General features: G+C 44.5%; 1 long non-coding RNA gene across 1 annotated transcript in view; it reads right to left on the bottom strand.

Annotated features, from left to right (window-relative positions):
* Nucleotides 1-15,616, bottom strand: part of LOC129643087 (uncharacterized) — a 118,721-nt gene extending 103,105 nt beyond the window's left edge. Inside the window, exons 1-2 of the long non-coding RNA XR_008710072.1 lie at nt 15,477-15,616; nt 14,015-14,064 (exon numbers count right to left, since the gene is read on the bottom strand). This is a non-coding gene — a long non-coding RNA (uncharacterized LOC129643087). The remainder of the gene's footprint in view (nt 1-14,014; nt 14,065-15,476) is intronic.
* Between the last annotated feature and the right edge of the window lie 229 nt (nt 15,617-15,845).

Below are 15,845 nucleotides of genomic sequence, written 5' to 3'. Positions count from 1 at the left end.
TGGGTGTAGTTTGGACTGCTGGGAGTGTAGGGCCTGATTTCCGCCTTCAAAGGCCATACACTTGTGGTAATGACAAATGTCAATACCCCGCAGATGGCCATGTCAGGTTCTGACTCACTTGACATTTTTATCGGGGATCCGGGAGAGTGGAAATGGCATGTTAATGGCAGCTGCACGTGGCAGCTGGACACTGAGCCCCTGAAAAGGTGAGGCTGCAGACAGTCCCAGGGGCTCAAATGAAGGAAGAAAACCCAGAGTCAGCCTGGCAGAGACAGATGAGCTAATAGGCTTAGGAAGGACGGACAAATCACAAGTAATGGACAGGCTGACCGGCAGGCGCCAAGAATAGAAACTCTGGGTGTGAGTCACATCCACGCAGGACAGAAGCTGCTCCGTCAGATCACTGTGTGGATCCCCAGCTCCAAGCCCTGCCGGGGAGGAGAGTGTGTGCTCTCATAGCAAAAATAACTGCAATAATGAGTCTGGAGGGAGGGAGGGCATGAAAATAGGGGACCTGTGGGGAATTGGGGGAGGAAAGGTCAAGGCATTCTGCAAAGGTCAAGAATATGAACACATACTCTGCTTCTTTTGTTGCTCACACACCCTGACCCTGCTTCTCAGTCACAAGGTGAATGAACTTCACACGCTCACTCTCAAAATGGTGCAAGTAATGCATATGGTTTGGGGGTCCACAAATGTTAAACCAATGTCTAGAGTGAGCCCAGGTGATCTTCTACCTGGCTCTCAATTTCTCAAGTATAGGCTCTAACCGTGAACCAAACCTTTTCAGATGAAGAAATGCATCCCTAGGACTACCAGAAGTCTCTTTACCCTTATCACCAACTACTACAGAATACCAGGCTGTCTTCTCTGGAAGTGTTTAAGGACACTGCCAACAGCTATTGCAAAAACCCCGAGAAGAAATGGGGTAGGGCGAGGTGGGCATCTTCATGGGAGCCAGAGACAGGGCAATTCTCCTCTAACCTGTTTAATCTGAGGGTCGACAGAGTACATGGTTAATTTGCTATTGAACAGGTTTTGAAATTCTGCTGTGTTGGCTTCCTGCCTTTATTCTCTCTTCTTTGCTGGCAAGTCCATCCTCAAGCCATTAACTGCTCATTAGCACCTTCACGGAAAAGAACAGCATGGAAACTGGAAAGGGATGGGGGTAAAATGCGGAGTCCCAACACGACCTGAGACAGAGAAATGGTTTAGCAGATGGATGTCTTAGGTGTCACCTAAAATAACAATCTTCTACACCTAACTCTCGAATTGTCCTTAAAATCAAGGTAAGAAGGATTGTTTCATCCTTTTTTCTTATTTTCTTTCTCTTTTTTTCTTAAATGGTCATGTTATACGACCCTCAAAACTCAGAATCTTGGGATACTATCTATTAATATCTTAATGATAACCCATCTTCTAATTTATAGAAAGGAGTATGAATGGGATGAATCTTCTCTTACTGAGACTTTGTCTCTATTTACAGTAGTTTTCTACTGGCAACCTGCAGTTTTCCGATTCTTGTGGGCAATAGAAGGGGGTAAAGAGATTGAGGGGAACACTTTCTAGAGTCACTGGAGAGCCTGGGGAAGTGGTTACTTCCGGAAAGATAGCCAAGGCCATGGTCTCTTGGTCATCTCTGCAAATTAGGTATTGACAGTGGTAACCCTCTGGGAGGAAACAAGAATTTAGCAAGCAGGCAAAGACTCCAGTTTTGAATTAAGAGAAAGCCCAGAAACCTCTCTCAGCCATCAGATTGGCCCAGACTATGCCGGGAGTACTCACGATGAAGACTCGTTCATGAACATCACAGCTGAAGGGAGTCAGGCTTCTCCAAAGGCAAAGACCACCCTTAGGAAGCAGCAAATATGGATATTTATGCAAAATGAATGAAATGGGCTGAAGATACAGATTTTATGCCGTGAGGATATGAAGAAAAGTAAGTTTAGTATCGAAGCACTTCTTGGAGATATTCATTCTTGATGTAGCCATAATGGTTTCTGTTTTCCAAACCAACCCCTGACTCCTTCAGATGTTGAAAAGTCATCTCAAAGTTGACATGTCCAAAGACTTAATATGTCCAAAATCAAGTTCAAGTTCACCACCCCCATCTCAACAAGTGGCAACCTTGTCGTTTCAGCTGCTCAACTGAAAAATCTTGGAGTCTCTCCCTTGACCTCTGAGTCTGTCTGTCTCTCTCTCTCTCACATACATACACACACACACACACACACACACACACACACACACACACACCCTACGTCCAACTCACCAGCACCTCCTGCTGGTTGATGTTCCAAGTTCCCTGACATTCCCAGCACTTTCACCAGCTCCCACCCTGGGACCAACTGGTCTCCCTCCACTCTCACCCCAGAGTCTATTCACTGAACAGCGGCCAGAATGATCCTTTAAAAACTTGAGTCAGATCGTATTATCTCTCTATCCAAAAACTCTCCCAGGGCTTCTCATGTCACTGAGAGTAAAACCCAAAGCCTGTCCCAGGTCCTGTGAGGGCCTGGCACTCTGGCCCTTCTCCTGGCCCTTCCATCTCCTCCCTCACTGAGTGCATCTTCCCTTCCCGTGGCTCTTGGCTGTTCCTAGACCTCCCAGGCAAGCTTCCTCCCTCACACCCTCCAGATCCCTGCTTATTAGAGAGGCCTTCCTGCAACACCCTACATAAAACAGTCACCACCCACCCACTCCCCATCCCCTTTACCAGGCTTGACTTTTCTCCAAAGCCTTTCCCCAGCACGTGTATCTAACTGTTTCTCATCTCTCTCTCCCCCACTATAGGATATGAGCTTCACAAGTTCTTTGTTTCACAACCACATTCCCAGGACCTGGAGCAAAGAGGGACACATCATAGAAACCCAACATGTTCTTGATGACTGAATATTTCTGTTCGCTTTCTACATACAGTTTGCTGTCTATTTTCTTAGTATGATATGTTTTTATCCATTAGAAAGCTCTTTTGAAAAATTTCTATCTTGTCCAGGACTGGCCTAATGGAACAGATGATCTGTCCACACGAGGCTTGAAAGCAGAGAAATTATTCCCTGAGAGGCCAGGCCTGGGGATAGCAGGGGCCACGCCAGGCTGAGGTCCTAGAAGGAATGAATGGAATGGGAGGCAGGTCCAAAGGAGAAGGAGAGGACTCAGGATAGCTCAGAACATCAGTCTCTTCTCCCTGTGGTTTTCCTCATGAAGTTAAACCCAGAAAGAGTAAGTGATTCGTCCAAGGTCACACAGTTGGGAATGCAAATCAAACTCCTCATTGTGTCCCGGCGTTATTTCCCTCCAAAGTGCATTTGTGAAAGAAAAAAAAAAATCATTTCCAAAAAAAAAAAAAATTGTTAGGGTTCTCCTTGCCAGTCCAGTGGTTAAGACTCTGAGTTCTCAGTACAGAGGATGTGGGTTCGATCCCTAGTCAAGGAACTAAGGTCCCTGCACGCTGTCCAGTGCAGCCAAATAAAAAAGTTGAATCACTCTAAAAAAAAAATTTATTAAGCTTATTTTAGTCCTGGGTATGAACTGATGAACCCTTCAACCCTAACCCTTTATATTCAACACTTTTTTCATCAACCTGCATGAAGAGAAGAAGGCAAGCTTTTCTCATTTGCAGCTGGCAGAAATCTGGGAGAAAACAGCTAATAGAGTGAATGATGGGACCAGGATCAAAAAAGACAATGAGCAAAAGCAATGAGCCAAAACTGACAAGACAAAATTTAGGTAGAGTCTCAAAATTTAAATGTAAGAAGGAAGAAGGAAATGGGATACAGCAGCAATGCCTATGAAAAACAGAAGTGCTTCAGGCAACCACAGAGGTTTAATCAGAGGAACCCAATGGAGTACACAAGTCTGGGCCCCAACCCCTGATACAGGAGATTCTGGTCCAATAGGCCCAGATATCCGTATGCTTTCTAATTTTGTTTTGAATTTTAATTTTTTGGCCATGCCACACGGCATGCGGGATCTAGTTCCCTGACCAGGGATGGAACCTCTGCCCCCTGCATTGGAAGTGTGGAGTCTTAACCACTGGACTACCAGGGAAGTCCTTGGTATGCTTTTTAAACGTCACCAGTGATTCAGAAGTACACCCCAACTTGAGGACCACCTGATGACAGAAAGATAAGGGTCAGTCACAAATACAGCGGGGCCTCCGCAAGCATCAGTGTGGTCTTAGGTTATGTTAATAGAAATATAGACTCTAAAATAAAGGTAATTGCATTTTCTTGTACGTAGATCAAACTTTTTTATTTATTCTTTCATTCATTGCTAAAGTGTTAATCAAGTGCCTGTGAAGAGTCGGGCACCAGGCTTACAATTAAAAGACAGACCCAGCCCTGTGCTCACAGAGCTTACAGTCAAATGGGGAAAGGCCACACCTGTGTAACTGGGGCTTGGCCAGTCTGTGGGTGCACATGAGGATAAGTCTTCCCACATTACTCCAGATCCTGATGATGCTCATCTCCATATGTTTAGAGGAGAAGTCTAACCTCTCCCTAGGATTCCTCACTCTAGACATTTCCAACAATCTAAAAGAGTTTATCACTTTCCATAATTCACTCCCAATTTCTTTTCACTACTTGGCAAGGAGCCAGACTTCATGGAGACTTGTGTGTAGAGGCCAGACCTAATCAGAGCTGGGCTGTGGTCTTCTGCCAGTGGACTGGTTCATCGGTGCAGGGCAGACACTAGACACAAAGCAAATGGTTAGGATACCATCAAAACACCCAGGGTATCAGACAGGGAGCTTCTGAACTAGACAAGGTGTGATGAGAACTCCAAAAAAAAGAGGATTTGAGGAAAGAGATATTATGGAAGTAGAATTCAGAGGACTCAGCCTCTGGACGGGGGAAAGGAACAAGGAAGAGAAAGGAGTCAGCACTATTTCAAGTCCAAGTCTAGGGGATCAAATAACTTAAACATGTTACTTGATGTTGCTTGAGAGAAGAGGGTGGGGAGGGACTGAGGCCTATAAGTAAAGAATATTTATTCTGTTTTGGACACTTTGAGATTGAGATCCTGGTAGGCACCCAGAGAGAAATGTCAAGAAGACAGTGAGAAGGTAGAAATACCTCCACTGGAGTAGGCTGAAGTTGATGGAAAAAATACTAAATTAAATAAGCAGGTGAAGGACCACCCTGGTGGTCCAGTGGTTAAGCATCCACCTTCCACCCTCTTGCACTGTTGGTGGAAATATAAATTGATACAGCCACTATGGAAGAGATTCCTTAAAAACTAGGAGTAAAACAACCACATGAAGCAATCCCACTCCTAGGCATATACCCTGAAGAAACCAAAAGTGAAAAAGACACATGTATCCCATTGTTCATTGCAGCACTATTTACAATAGCTAGAACATAGAAGCAACCTAGATGTCCATCAACAGATGAATGGATAAAGAAGTTGTGGTATGTATACACAATGGAATATTACTCAGCCATAAAAAAGAATGCATTTGAGTCAGTTCTAATGAGGTGGATAAATCTAGAGCCTATTATACAGAGTGAAGTAAGTCAGAAAGAGAAAGTTAAATATCATATACTAATGCATATATACAGAATCTAGAAAGATGGTACCAAAGAACTGATTTGCAGGGCAGCAATGGAGAAACAGACAGAACAGACTTATGGACACGGGGAGAGGGGAGGGGAGGGTGAGATGTATGGAGAAAGTAACATGGAAACTTACGTTACCATAATTAAAATAGATAGCCAACGGGAATTTGCTGTGTGACTCAGGAAACTCAAACAGGGGCTCTGTATCAACCTAGAGGGGTAAGATGGGGAGGGAGATGGGAGAGAGGTTCAAGAGGAAGGGGATATATGTATACCTATGGCTGATTCATGTTGAGGTTTGACAGAAAACAAAATTCTGTAAAGCAATTATTCTTCAATTAAAAAACAAACAAACAAACAAACAAATCCACCTTCCAATGCAGGGGTCTTGGGTTTGATCCCTGGTCAAGGAACTAGATCCCTTATGCCTCAAGGGATAACTAAATCCATGAGCTGCAACTAAAGAAGCCCAGGAACCACAAGAGAGGCCCAGGGCAGGAAAAAAATTTTAATTAATTAATTTAAAAAGCAGATGATCTCTGATCTTTGTAATCCCAGAAAAAACAACTTCAGGAGAGATTGGGAGATGAAAGGTGAGAGGCAAGGGTTGGTAAAAGAGGCAGTTAGTTAGAGGAAGTGCAAAAAAACAAGACAGATAATAAGGCCTCTTATAATTTTAAAATTAATACCAATTTTGAAAATTTTGAGGACATATAAGGAAGAAAATTTTAATTTCCCATACTTCCACCCCAGAGAGAAACACTAAGAACATCTTCAGATAATTCCTTCCAGACATTTTTTTATGTATATTTTAGGAAGGTTTGTATTGTTTTTTTTTTTGGAATCATACCTTAATGCACGTTTATTCCTGATTGTTTCATTCAAATTCTATCTGGAGAATTTTCCTGTGTAACTAAATAGTTTTCAAATACTGTTTTTAATACTTTGAGTAATAGTTCACCTTTTGCCTAAATCGAAGTGTATGTCAACAGCTAGGATTGTTGTTTCAAGTCTCTTTCTGTTATACAAATCCACCCTTCTAGATGTTGGAAAGAAAGACAAAGACAAGAAGTTTGCTCCAAGGTATGGCAGATTGAGGAGGAAGCGTGATTTTTTGAAGGGTTTTGTTTTTAATGCAAAAGAAACCTGAGTTTGTTTGAAGACAGAACCAAGAGAAACTGAGGCAGAACACTGAAAGAGGAAGGCTCTGGAGAAGGTGTAAGTCTGCAGGAAGGTGATGCTTTGCGCTTCTCCCCCTAGCCTAGAGACAGCAGTCCCAGGAAGACCCCACACGATCACCGTCAGCTACCACGTAAGACAGAGACGTGGCCCCACTTCTGTCCGGCCTCACTGCCCTCCCCTTTGGGGGACTGGATTTCCAGCTCAGGAACCTGGGTCTCCCAGCTGCCCTCAGGGCTAATGAGATTGAGTCCTCTGAGCCCCTCAGAGAAAGAGGTTACCCAGACTCAGGACCAACTATTGTGCTAATTATTTCAATGGGAGCAGAACAATCACGGGCCACGCTGTTTCCTCATTTCCTGCAGGATGATCAAGCCAGGCTCCAGGGGCTCGAGGCTACTTCTCTTTCCCTCATTTTCCATCCCCTCCCAGGAGCCCGTGGGTCTCTTCCTTCCACTCCTCTCCACCTTCCTCTGGTCCCCTCCCGGTCCCATCCCCAGCTCAACCCAAAGGAACAATTAAGATCTCCAAGGGCCACTGTGTGGGTTCAGTTCCCAAGCACTTGAGTCACCCTTCCTCTTTGTGTCTGCAGCCCAGATCCCTCCACAGAGGTTTTGTTGCAGCATCTTCATATGCTCCACAGCAAACTCTCAGTATTTTTGTTCTTGAAAGCACCCAAACAGTGCATTGCCAGAAAAGAGACAAGTCTCCAAGGGGTAAATATCCCTTTGCATTTCTGATCGTCTGAGACTGTCACGTCAGGGAGTAAATGAAGCAGCATTTATTAGGCCACCTGCCTTGGTGCCACAGCCAGACAATGCCAAGGAAGCTTGAATGAGAAGGCAGAGCAGAGCTATTCTGTAGCCACGGGCGCTCTCTAGTGTTCATTGGAGGCCTTAACTCCCCCACAGCCTGACAAGATGAATAAAACAATATGCGGATGCACAATGGATATTCTCTCAGAGCATCTTAATTTCTTATTGCATTACCATTTCCAATCTAGGCCACACAAAGAAGAGCTGTCTGCTCTTCTGACAGATTATTCAGAGTGAATAAAAGAGTACCTTGGGTTCTCTTAAGAGTGAAAGTAAAAGTGTTAGTCATGTCCAATTCTTTGCAACCCCATGGACTGTAGTCCGCCAGGCTCCTCTGTCCATGAGACTTCCCAGGCAAGAATACTGGAGTGGGTTGCCATTTCCTCCCCCAAGGGGTCTTTCCAACCCCCCAATTGAACCTGGGTCTCCTGCATAGCAGACAGATTCTTTACCATCGGAGCCACCAGCCTACCTTGGGTCATTTAATTCACTAGCCATTAGATGCAGTTACTAAGCTTAAACCCTGAGCACTGAGCATTCTACATCTAGTAAGCTAATGCCAGAAAATGTTTTCATCATGACATCCAGTACTGTCAAAATTGTAGAAAAACTAACAAACTCATATTTTGTTGGCATCATTGTATATTGGGAAAGCAACATGACAATATGTTTAAGTATCATGAAATATAACACCTTTTGATCCTGATTCCGAGAAATAATAAAACAGAATTTTTAAAATTATATAGACAGGAATGTGAACCACAACTTTATCTTCAATGGTTTTTCACTATTATATTACTCATCCACTTAAAATAATGAGTTTAAAACCTCTTGCATGTGGTTTGATGTGAAGTGAAAAGAGCAGGTTATAAATTGCATTACAGTATAATTATAAAATGTGTATATTTTATGAATATGGAATATAAAGTAATGACAACAGTTCTGTTAAATGATTGAAAGTCTTTTGTTTTTCATTTTTTAAGTGTACTTTAACTGCTTAGTAACAGATATTTAGTTAAGGTTAAAATTTTTAAATCTACAGTACCCTTCCCCAGTCAAGACTAAGTGGTTAACTCTCAGCTTACAGCTTGAGGCCAAAAGACCATTTCAAGGCTTATATTTCTAAAGGTCAAGAACCCTTTCCTAATTGGAAAGAAAACACAATAAATACACAGTAAAATAAAAGAATTAATAAAAACAAAAGAGCTTATCAGTAAAATTACATCATATGAACTGCATGGCTATCAGGAATGATCATAATGTCATTATTGAATGCCAAGGTGAGGGTAATGTTGATACAAATAAATTGGAATAGAATCTAAAGAAAAATACTAGGACAGAAAATTACACAGTCACATTTATTAATGACAGTTTAGTCACTGGTAACGGAGAAGGCAATGGTACCCCACTCCAGTACTCTTGCCTGGAAAATCCCATAGACGGAGAAGCCTGGTAGGCTGCAGTCCATGGGGTTGCGAAGAGTCGGACATGACTGAGCGACTTCACCTTCACTTTTCACTTTCATGCATTGGAGAAGGAAATGGCAACCCACTCCAGTGTTCTTGCCTGGAGAATCCCAGGGATGGGGGAGCCTGGCGGGCTGCCGTCTATGGGGTCACACAGAGTCGGACACGACTGAAGCGACTTAGCAGCAGCAGCAGCAGTCACTGGTATACGTACAGACAGACTAGAGAAAAATTTGAACAGCTTCCTGTTGATGAAACTGTTAATGCAGGAGACCTGGGTTGGATCCCTGGGTTGGGAAGATCCGCTGGAGAAGGGAATGGGTACCCACTCCAGTATTCTTGCCTGAAGAATCCCATGGACAGAGGAGTCTGGCGGCTACAGTCCAGGGGGTCACAAAGAGTCTGACAGAACTAAGCAACTAACACATACATACACTCGTGTTACTCATGTCACACTCATGTTACTCCTGTGGTTCAGAATTTTTTACAGCAACTAACCTTAGAGATTAAGGACACGGGGGTCGAGCATATTTGTGCATAGTTTTGCTCCCTGCTCAGGAGAAGACCCTGTGGTCCCAGCAATTTCTCAAGAGACCCAGATGTTTTCAAAAGCAAGGAAGCAGTAGCCAAAACAAGGTGATAGTCTAAAAGGCAGCATTAAAAGGGCCTTTGGGAGAGCATCAGTAACATCAAGTCAGGATTTGGGACAAGTAAAAATTTCAGGCAGGGTTAGGATTTTGTTCTCTCCCTACAGGTCTGATTTAAGCCCCTGGAGTGGTCATAAGGGGCTGCCCGGGTGGCACTTGTGGTAAAAAAAAAAAAAAAAAATCCACTTGCCAATGCAGGAGACATAAGACACACGGGCATCTTCCCTGGGTTGGGAAGATCCCCTGGAGGAGGGCATGGCAACCCACTCCAGTATTCTTGTCTGGAAAATCCCATGGAAAGAGGAGCCTGGCGGGCTACAGTCCCTGGGGTCACAAAGAGTCCAACACGATTAAAGCGACTTAGTATACATAGTGGTCATAAGACAGATTGGAAATCACATATCATGCTCATACCCAAACAATCTAAAACTGAGACTCCATCCAAATAGTTCTAGATTCATGATGTGGGGATAGAGACCCAGCCCAGGGAATGCTTCAGAAACAGCCAGACCATCCAAAGGCCGAACAAAAACATGTAAGGCATGTCCTCAAAGCAGGCCGGACTGTGGTTCAGGGACAAATAAGTCAATCTGGCAAATAACATTACTGTTCTCATAGATGTTTTCCTGGCTGAAATATGTATGCAAATCAATTTAACAGTGGAAAGTTAAAGGAGGAAATGGAGACTATTCACAATCAAAGTAAATAAAAAGCCTTCACAAAGATGAACAAATTATAATAAGAAATAAACCCCTAAGTAAATGTGAATAATTTCTTGTGTAAGAGGGCTTCTCTCATAGCTCAGTAGGTAAAGAATCTGCCTGCAATGCAGTAAACCTGCTTCGATCCCTGGGTCGGGAAGATCCCCTGGAGAGGGAAATGGCAACCCAAGAATATGTAGTCCACTTGCCAACAACATGAAAACATGACAGTCGTAGCAAAAGTAATGTGCAAATATCACTGCAAAGTGGGTGCCTTTAGCTTCATGGTATAAAATTCCATGCGGGCTATATCCAGGGGAAAATGGAGCTTTCTTTTCTCTTGCTGGGATGAATTTCACCCTTCTACCTGAGAACCACTTTTCAGAGTTCTGGGCTGCTGCTTATTTCTTCCAGCCTCCTCTCCTCACCCTTTTTCCTTCCTCTGACATCTCAACCTATGAAAGTAGGGACTCCCAGATGGGAGTGTTTGGGGCAGACTCCAGGCTTAGGCAAGGGCCTGGATCTTTTCAGAGCTGTTTCCATTGCCCTTCAAAACCACTGAAAGCTCAGTGGGATCCGAAAGCTCGCTGTAGACGGCTTACCTGGAAAGCCAATAGCAATGGGTGAGAGGGCACACAGTGGGGAGTGGGTGGCTCCAAGCCAGAGAGGAAGCAGGGGATCGAGGTTTTTTTTCAAGTTTAGGATTTTAATTACATTCCAAGATAGCACCCTACAAACAAGATGGGTGGAACTCATTAAACTCCCATTGTTGTTCAGTCGCTCAGTTGTGTCCAACTCTTTGTAACCCCATGGACTGCAGCATGCCAGGCTTCCCTGTCCTTCACTGTCTCCCAGAGCTTGCTCAAACTCATGTCCATTGAGTCGGTGATGCCATCGAACCATCTTGCCCTCTGTCATCCCTTTCTCCTCCCCCCTTCAATATTTCCCAGCATCAGGGTCTTTTCCAATGAGTCAGCTCTTCGCATCAGGTGGCCAAAGTACTGGAGCTTCAGCTTCAGCATCAGTTCCTTCAGTGAATATTTAGGACTGACTGGTTTGATCTCCTGAACAGCCCTCAAAGCCACAGATGGAGACCTAACTGCACGTTAACTGTAGAATCAGAATTCTAAGCTGGCCCCCAGATCCCTGCTCCCTGGTGTTCACAGCCCATAAAACCCTCTCCCTTCAGTGTGGGGAGACCTGTTAATATGATAGGCTCGGCTTTCCCTTGCTTAGGTTCCACTGTCTGACAAAGCTAGTGAAGCAGCACTCCCTTGCTCACATTACACTACACATACCTTCTAGCAGCAGACTGGAGAGAGTTTTCTCCAGCTCACTTGTTTTATTTCAAGTGTAAATGCTTTTTATTTAATTTTTAAAACGTTGTGTTGGTTGCTGCCAGACAATAATGGAAATCAGCCATAATTATACATAAAGAAAGCTGAGTGCTGAAGAATTGATGCTTTTGAACTGTGGTGTTGGAGAAGACTCTTGAGAGTCCCTTGGAGTGCAAGGAGATCCCACTAGTCCATCCTAAAGGAGATCAGTCCTGAATATTCATTGGAAGGACTGATGTTAAAGCTGAAACTCCAATACTTTGGCCACCTGATGCAAAGAGCTGACTCATTTGAAAAGACCCTGATGCTGGGAAAGATTGAAGGTGGGAAGAGAAGGGGATGACGGAGATGAGATGGTTGGATGGCATCACCGCCTAGATGGACATGAGTCTGAGTAGGTTCCGGGAGTTGGTGATGGACAGGGAGGCCTGGCATACTGCAGTTCATGGGATCGCAAAGAGTCAGACATGACTGAGCGACTGAACTGAAGTGAACTGATCCAGTCCCTCCAGAGCCTCCCTCCCTCCCAAATCCCATCCCTCCAGCTCATCATAGAGCACTAGGCTGGGCTCCCTATGCTACACAGCAACTTCTCACCAGCAATTCATCTTAACACTTGATAGTGTATATATGTTGATGCTACTTTATCCATTTATCCCACGCTCTCCCTCCCCCACTCTGTCCACATCTCCATTCAGGAGGGGATCTTTTATGAAGGAAGAGAAAAAGGCATCAGTGTACCTAGCAGAAATAAATCAGGTTAAATTAGTAAGTGTAGAAGAAACTGAGCAGAACAGCCAGACCCTGTAGTGAGAGGCAAGAGGTGGAGGAAGGAAAAGGTAACAAGCAGAACTGTGGAATGCTTTGCATCTGTGACTTCAAAAGTCAGAGGAGAGACCTCCCTGGTAGCTAAGACTCTGCGCTCCCAATGCAGGGGGTCCCGGTTCGATCCACACATACCCACTGCCATTGCCCCTGGTGCCCATCCCCCTTCATTTGCCAGTAGTTCTTAGGTAAGAATAAAACATATTTCAAAGAAGAAAACAGTAATGTAGGTCTAGACTCTGTGCAGGCTAATTGGCTCCATCTTGGATGGGTAGGGAGTTGTTCAAGAGAGGAGTTTGCAAGAGTTTGTGCTTTGGGCAAAGAATGAACAGAAAGACTCTGATTTGTGTATGGAAGGGAGAAGTTGGACTTCTGGGGGTTATTGACTTGTTGCTCCTCCTGCTGATCAACCAGGGAATAAACCGTGTAATTACACATCCATATCCCCTCCCAGTTCTACACATCAGCATCAGCCTGGAAGGCACCATCATCTGGAAATGGTGAATGATCATTCTTCCAGGGTCCTGGGTAATTGGCTTGGGTCAGAAGCAATCCATACAGGCTGCACTCTAGATTGCACTCTATTCATTAGAAGTTAGCTTGGAGCGATCAGCAAAGAAATAAATCGAAAAAAGGTTAACACTGGCTTCCACAAATCCAAATAAACAACCCAAATTGCAAAGTTTGCTCCACTGTGACAGGAACCTAGGTTCCCTCTATCTTGTGGCTCTTACCACGTGGAGCCTTGATCTCATGATCCAAGATGACAGCATCTCCCTTCCAAGCAGCAAGATGAACAATGGTTCTCAAAATGGGCTGCACAATATTTCCACTTGCACCCACTGGGCTACATACAGTTTAGTCACAGGTCATACCCAACTGTGAAGGAAGTTGCAAAACGTAGTGTTTATTCCAGTCAGCTAGATGCTGAGCTAAAAATTGAGAGCTCTGTTACCACAGAAGAAGGGGAGCACAAATATTAGGAGAAAATTAGTGATCACTGCCTTCCTGTCCCTGACCTTAACCTCATCCAGATGGAACGGGGAAGGGAGAACAGGGAATAAACGTACAGCAGCACAGGTACTGATTTTAGAAACGTCAGTGCCCAGGCCGTTAGAGTTTTGGTCTAATGTATATTTTAATTTTAATAGAAACAACAGTGCCCAGATGGTTGGAGTGGTCCAATGTATATATTAATCTTAATGACTTTATGCAGACCAAGAACTGACCTTTGAGAAGAAAGGTGTCTCCTGGATGGCCACTGCCATAGCCACTGGAGAGGAGTAGGAGATTAAACGAGAGGATGGTGGGAAGGTGCAGGAACCTGAGAAGACAGGCCTTGGGCTCCCAGGAGAGGGAGAGGAACTGAGATGGAGGAGGGAAGGCACACAGATGTCAAAAGCAGCCATCGTCTCCACGACTGTACAACACTAGGAGTGTCTGATACCTGGTCAATTCCAAGCTTCCCTTCAGGCTTTCTTACCTCCCAGAAACCAGGCCTCATCTTTGAGAAACACCAACAAGGATATCAGTCTGAAAACAGAAGAGCAAGCCTGTCTTGAAGGAGGCCACCACGGCAGGCGTCTAAGGTGGTGTTCCTATGGCCTCAAACAGCCATGGATCACATACTACACTAGCTTTTGTTCCTGTCTCTACCAATAATGTGCTGAATCGTCCAGCAAGTCTCCTAGAATCTCTAAACTACATTTTCCTATGGGGTCACACAGAGTTGGACACGACTAAAGCAACTTTGCAGCAGCAGCAGCAGGAATAATATTTCTGCCCTCTGGCTGTCTCTTTACTATTACTATTATTACGTCTATATTACTATTTATAATACAGATTTAGAGTCGTGGAAAGCATAAAGAACTTTAAGTGCCTTGGAGAAAGACAATTTGTCTATTATATAATTATAATATGCAATAGATAATCTATAATAATACCTATAGCTATACATTAAATAATATATATATCAATTATATCATATCATATATAATATAAATATGTATATATGTGATTATATTATACAAAATATAGTATATAGTATTATATAATATATAGTATATAGTATAATATAGTATATACTAATTATATAATCACACAATATGATTATCATAGTCATATTATGGTAAGTATTGTCACATAATATAACATTATGACAATATAATGTATACTTTTAGATAAGTACATAATATTACATAATATAATTTCATAATATATTTATAATAAAATTATATATACTTATATGACTATATAATTATACAATATAGTATATAGTATATTACATATAACATTATTTCTATTTAAAAATAGGAAAGTTTAGGAAATCTATATTACTATTTATAATATAGATTTAGATATATATAAAATAGTCTCATACAAGTTACACAGTTTCAACTATGAACTAGAGGTGTGATGGAAAACCTGGAGGTGGAAGAGCAAACTTGGGAGGAGCCGCTCGCTGAGCCTGAACCACCCATCCACCCTCCAGCCGCCAGGAGGCGACTTTAACGGCCTCCTTCACCGTCCACGAGCTCCGGCCCCAAGGCAGGCTCTTCTTAACTCACCCCCGCACGCGCATGCTTTCTGAAAAAAAGCCCTAGGCCATTGAAATAAGCTTCCTGCGAAGGGTTATGACTCGTACAGGGCGCTTTGTAGAGGGAGACCAGCGGTGGAAGAAACCACGGGGCAGGTTCCGCTCCGGCTGAAGGCCCGTGGCCCCGGCTCAATCCCAGCCGACCCCTCCTCCCACCTGGTTCCTCTCCCTCAACATCTGGGTCCACGACAGTGCTGAGCGATCCAGTCCCCCGGAGCCGGCCACGGCCACGGCCTCCGGAAGACCCGGTGCCCCCCTGCTTGCCCCCTCGCCCCATCTGCCCAAGGCGTCTGCGCCCACCCTGAGCTGGCCACCTCTCCCCGACAGCCCCGCGTTGGTGCTCCCTCACCTGGTCCTGCTGGGCTGACCCCGCTCACTGAGACGCTCACTCACTCCTCTCTGTGAACACGGCTCGGCCGTGAGAAGAGCTGGGAGGCCGGGCTATCACGTGCCGGTCTTAACACTACATTCAGCAGCTGCTGGGTCCCTTCTCCTGGGAGCCGAGGGTCCTCGCGCCTCCGCCTTCTCCTGCCACCCTCTCCTCGGGACCTCCTTGGGGTCTCCAGTTCGCCTTTAACCACCTGGGTCTGAGCCAAGGCCAGCACACGCTGGCCACGGGGCCAGGCACGTGGTGGAGGAGGTCACGGAGAGGTCGCGACTGCGCTCACCCGTGAGCCAGTGGGCAAGCGGAGGCGGGCTTTTGAGATCCTGCCGGATG

The sequence above is a fragment of the Bubalus kerabau genome, chromosome 2 (genome assembly GCF_029407905.1).
Source record: "Bubalus kerabau isolate K-KA32 ecotype Philippines breed swamp buffalo chromosome 2, PCC_UOA_SB_1v2, whole genome shotgun sequence".
Taxonomy (NCBI): Eukaryota; Metazoa; Chordata; class Mammalia; order Artiodactyla; family Bovidae; genus Bubalus; species Bubalus kerabau.
This window is presented reverse-complemented; position numbering and strand designations above follow the sequence as displayed.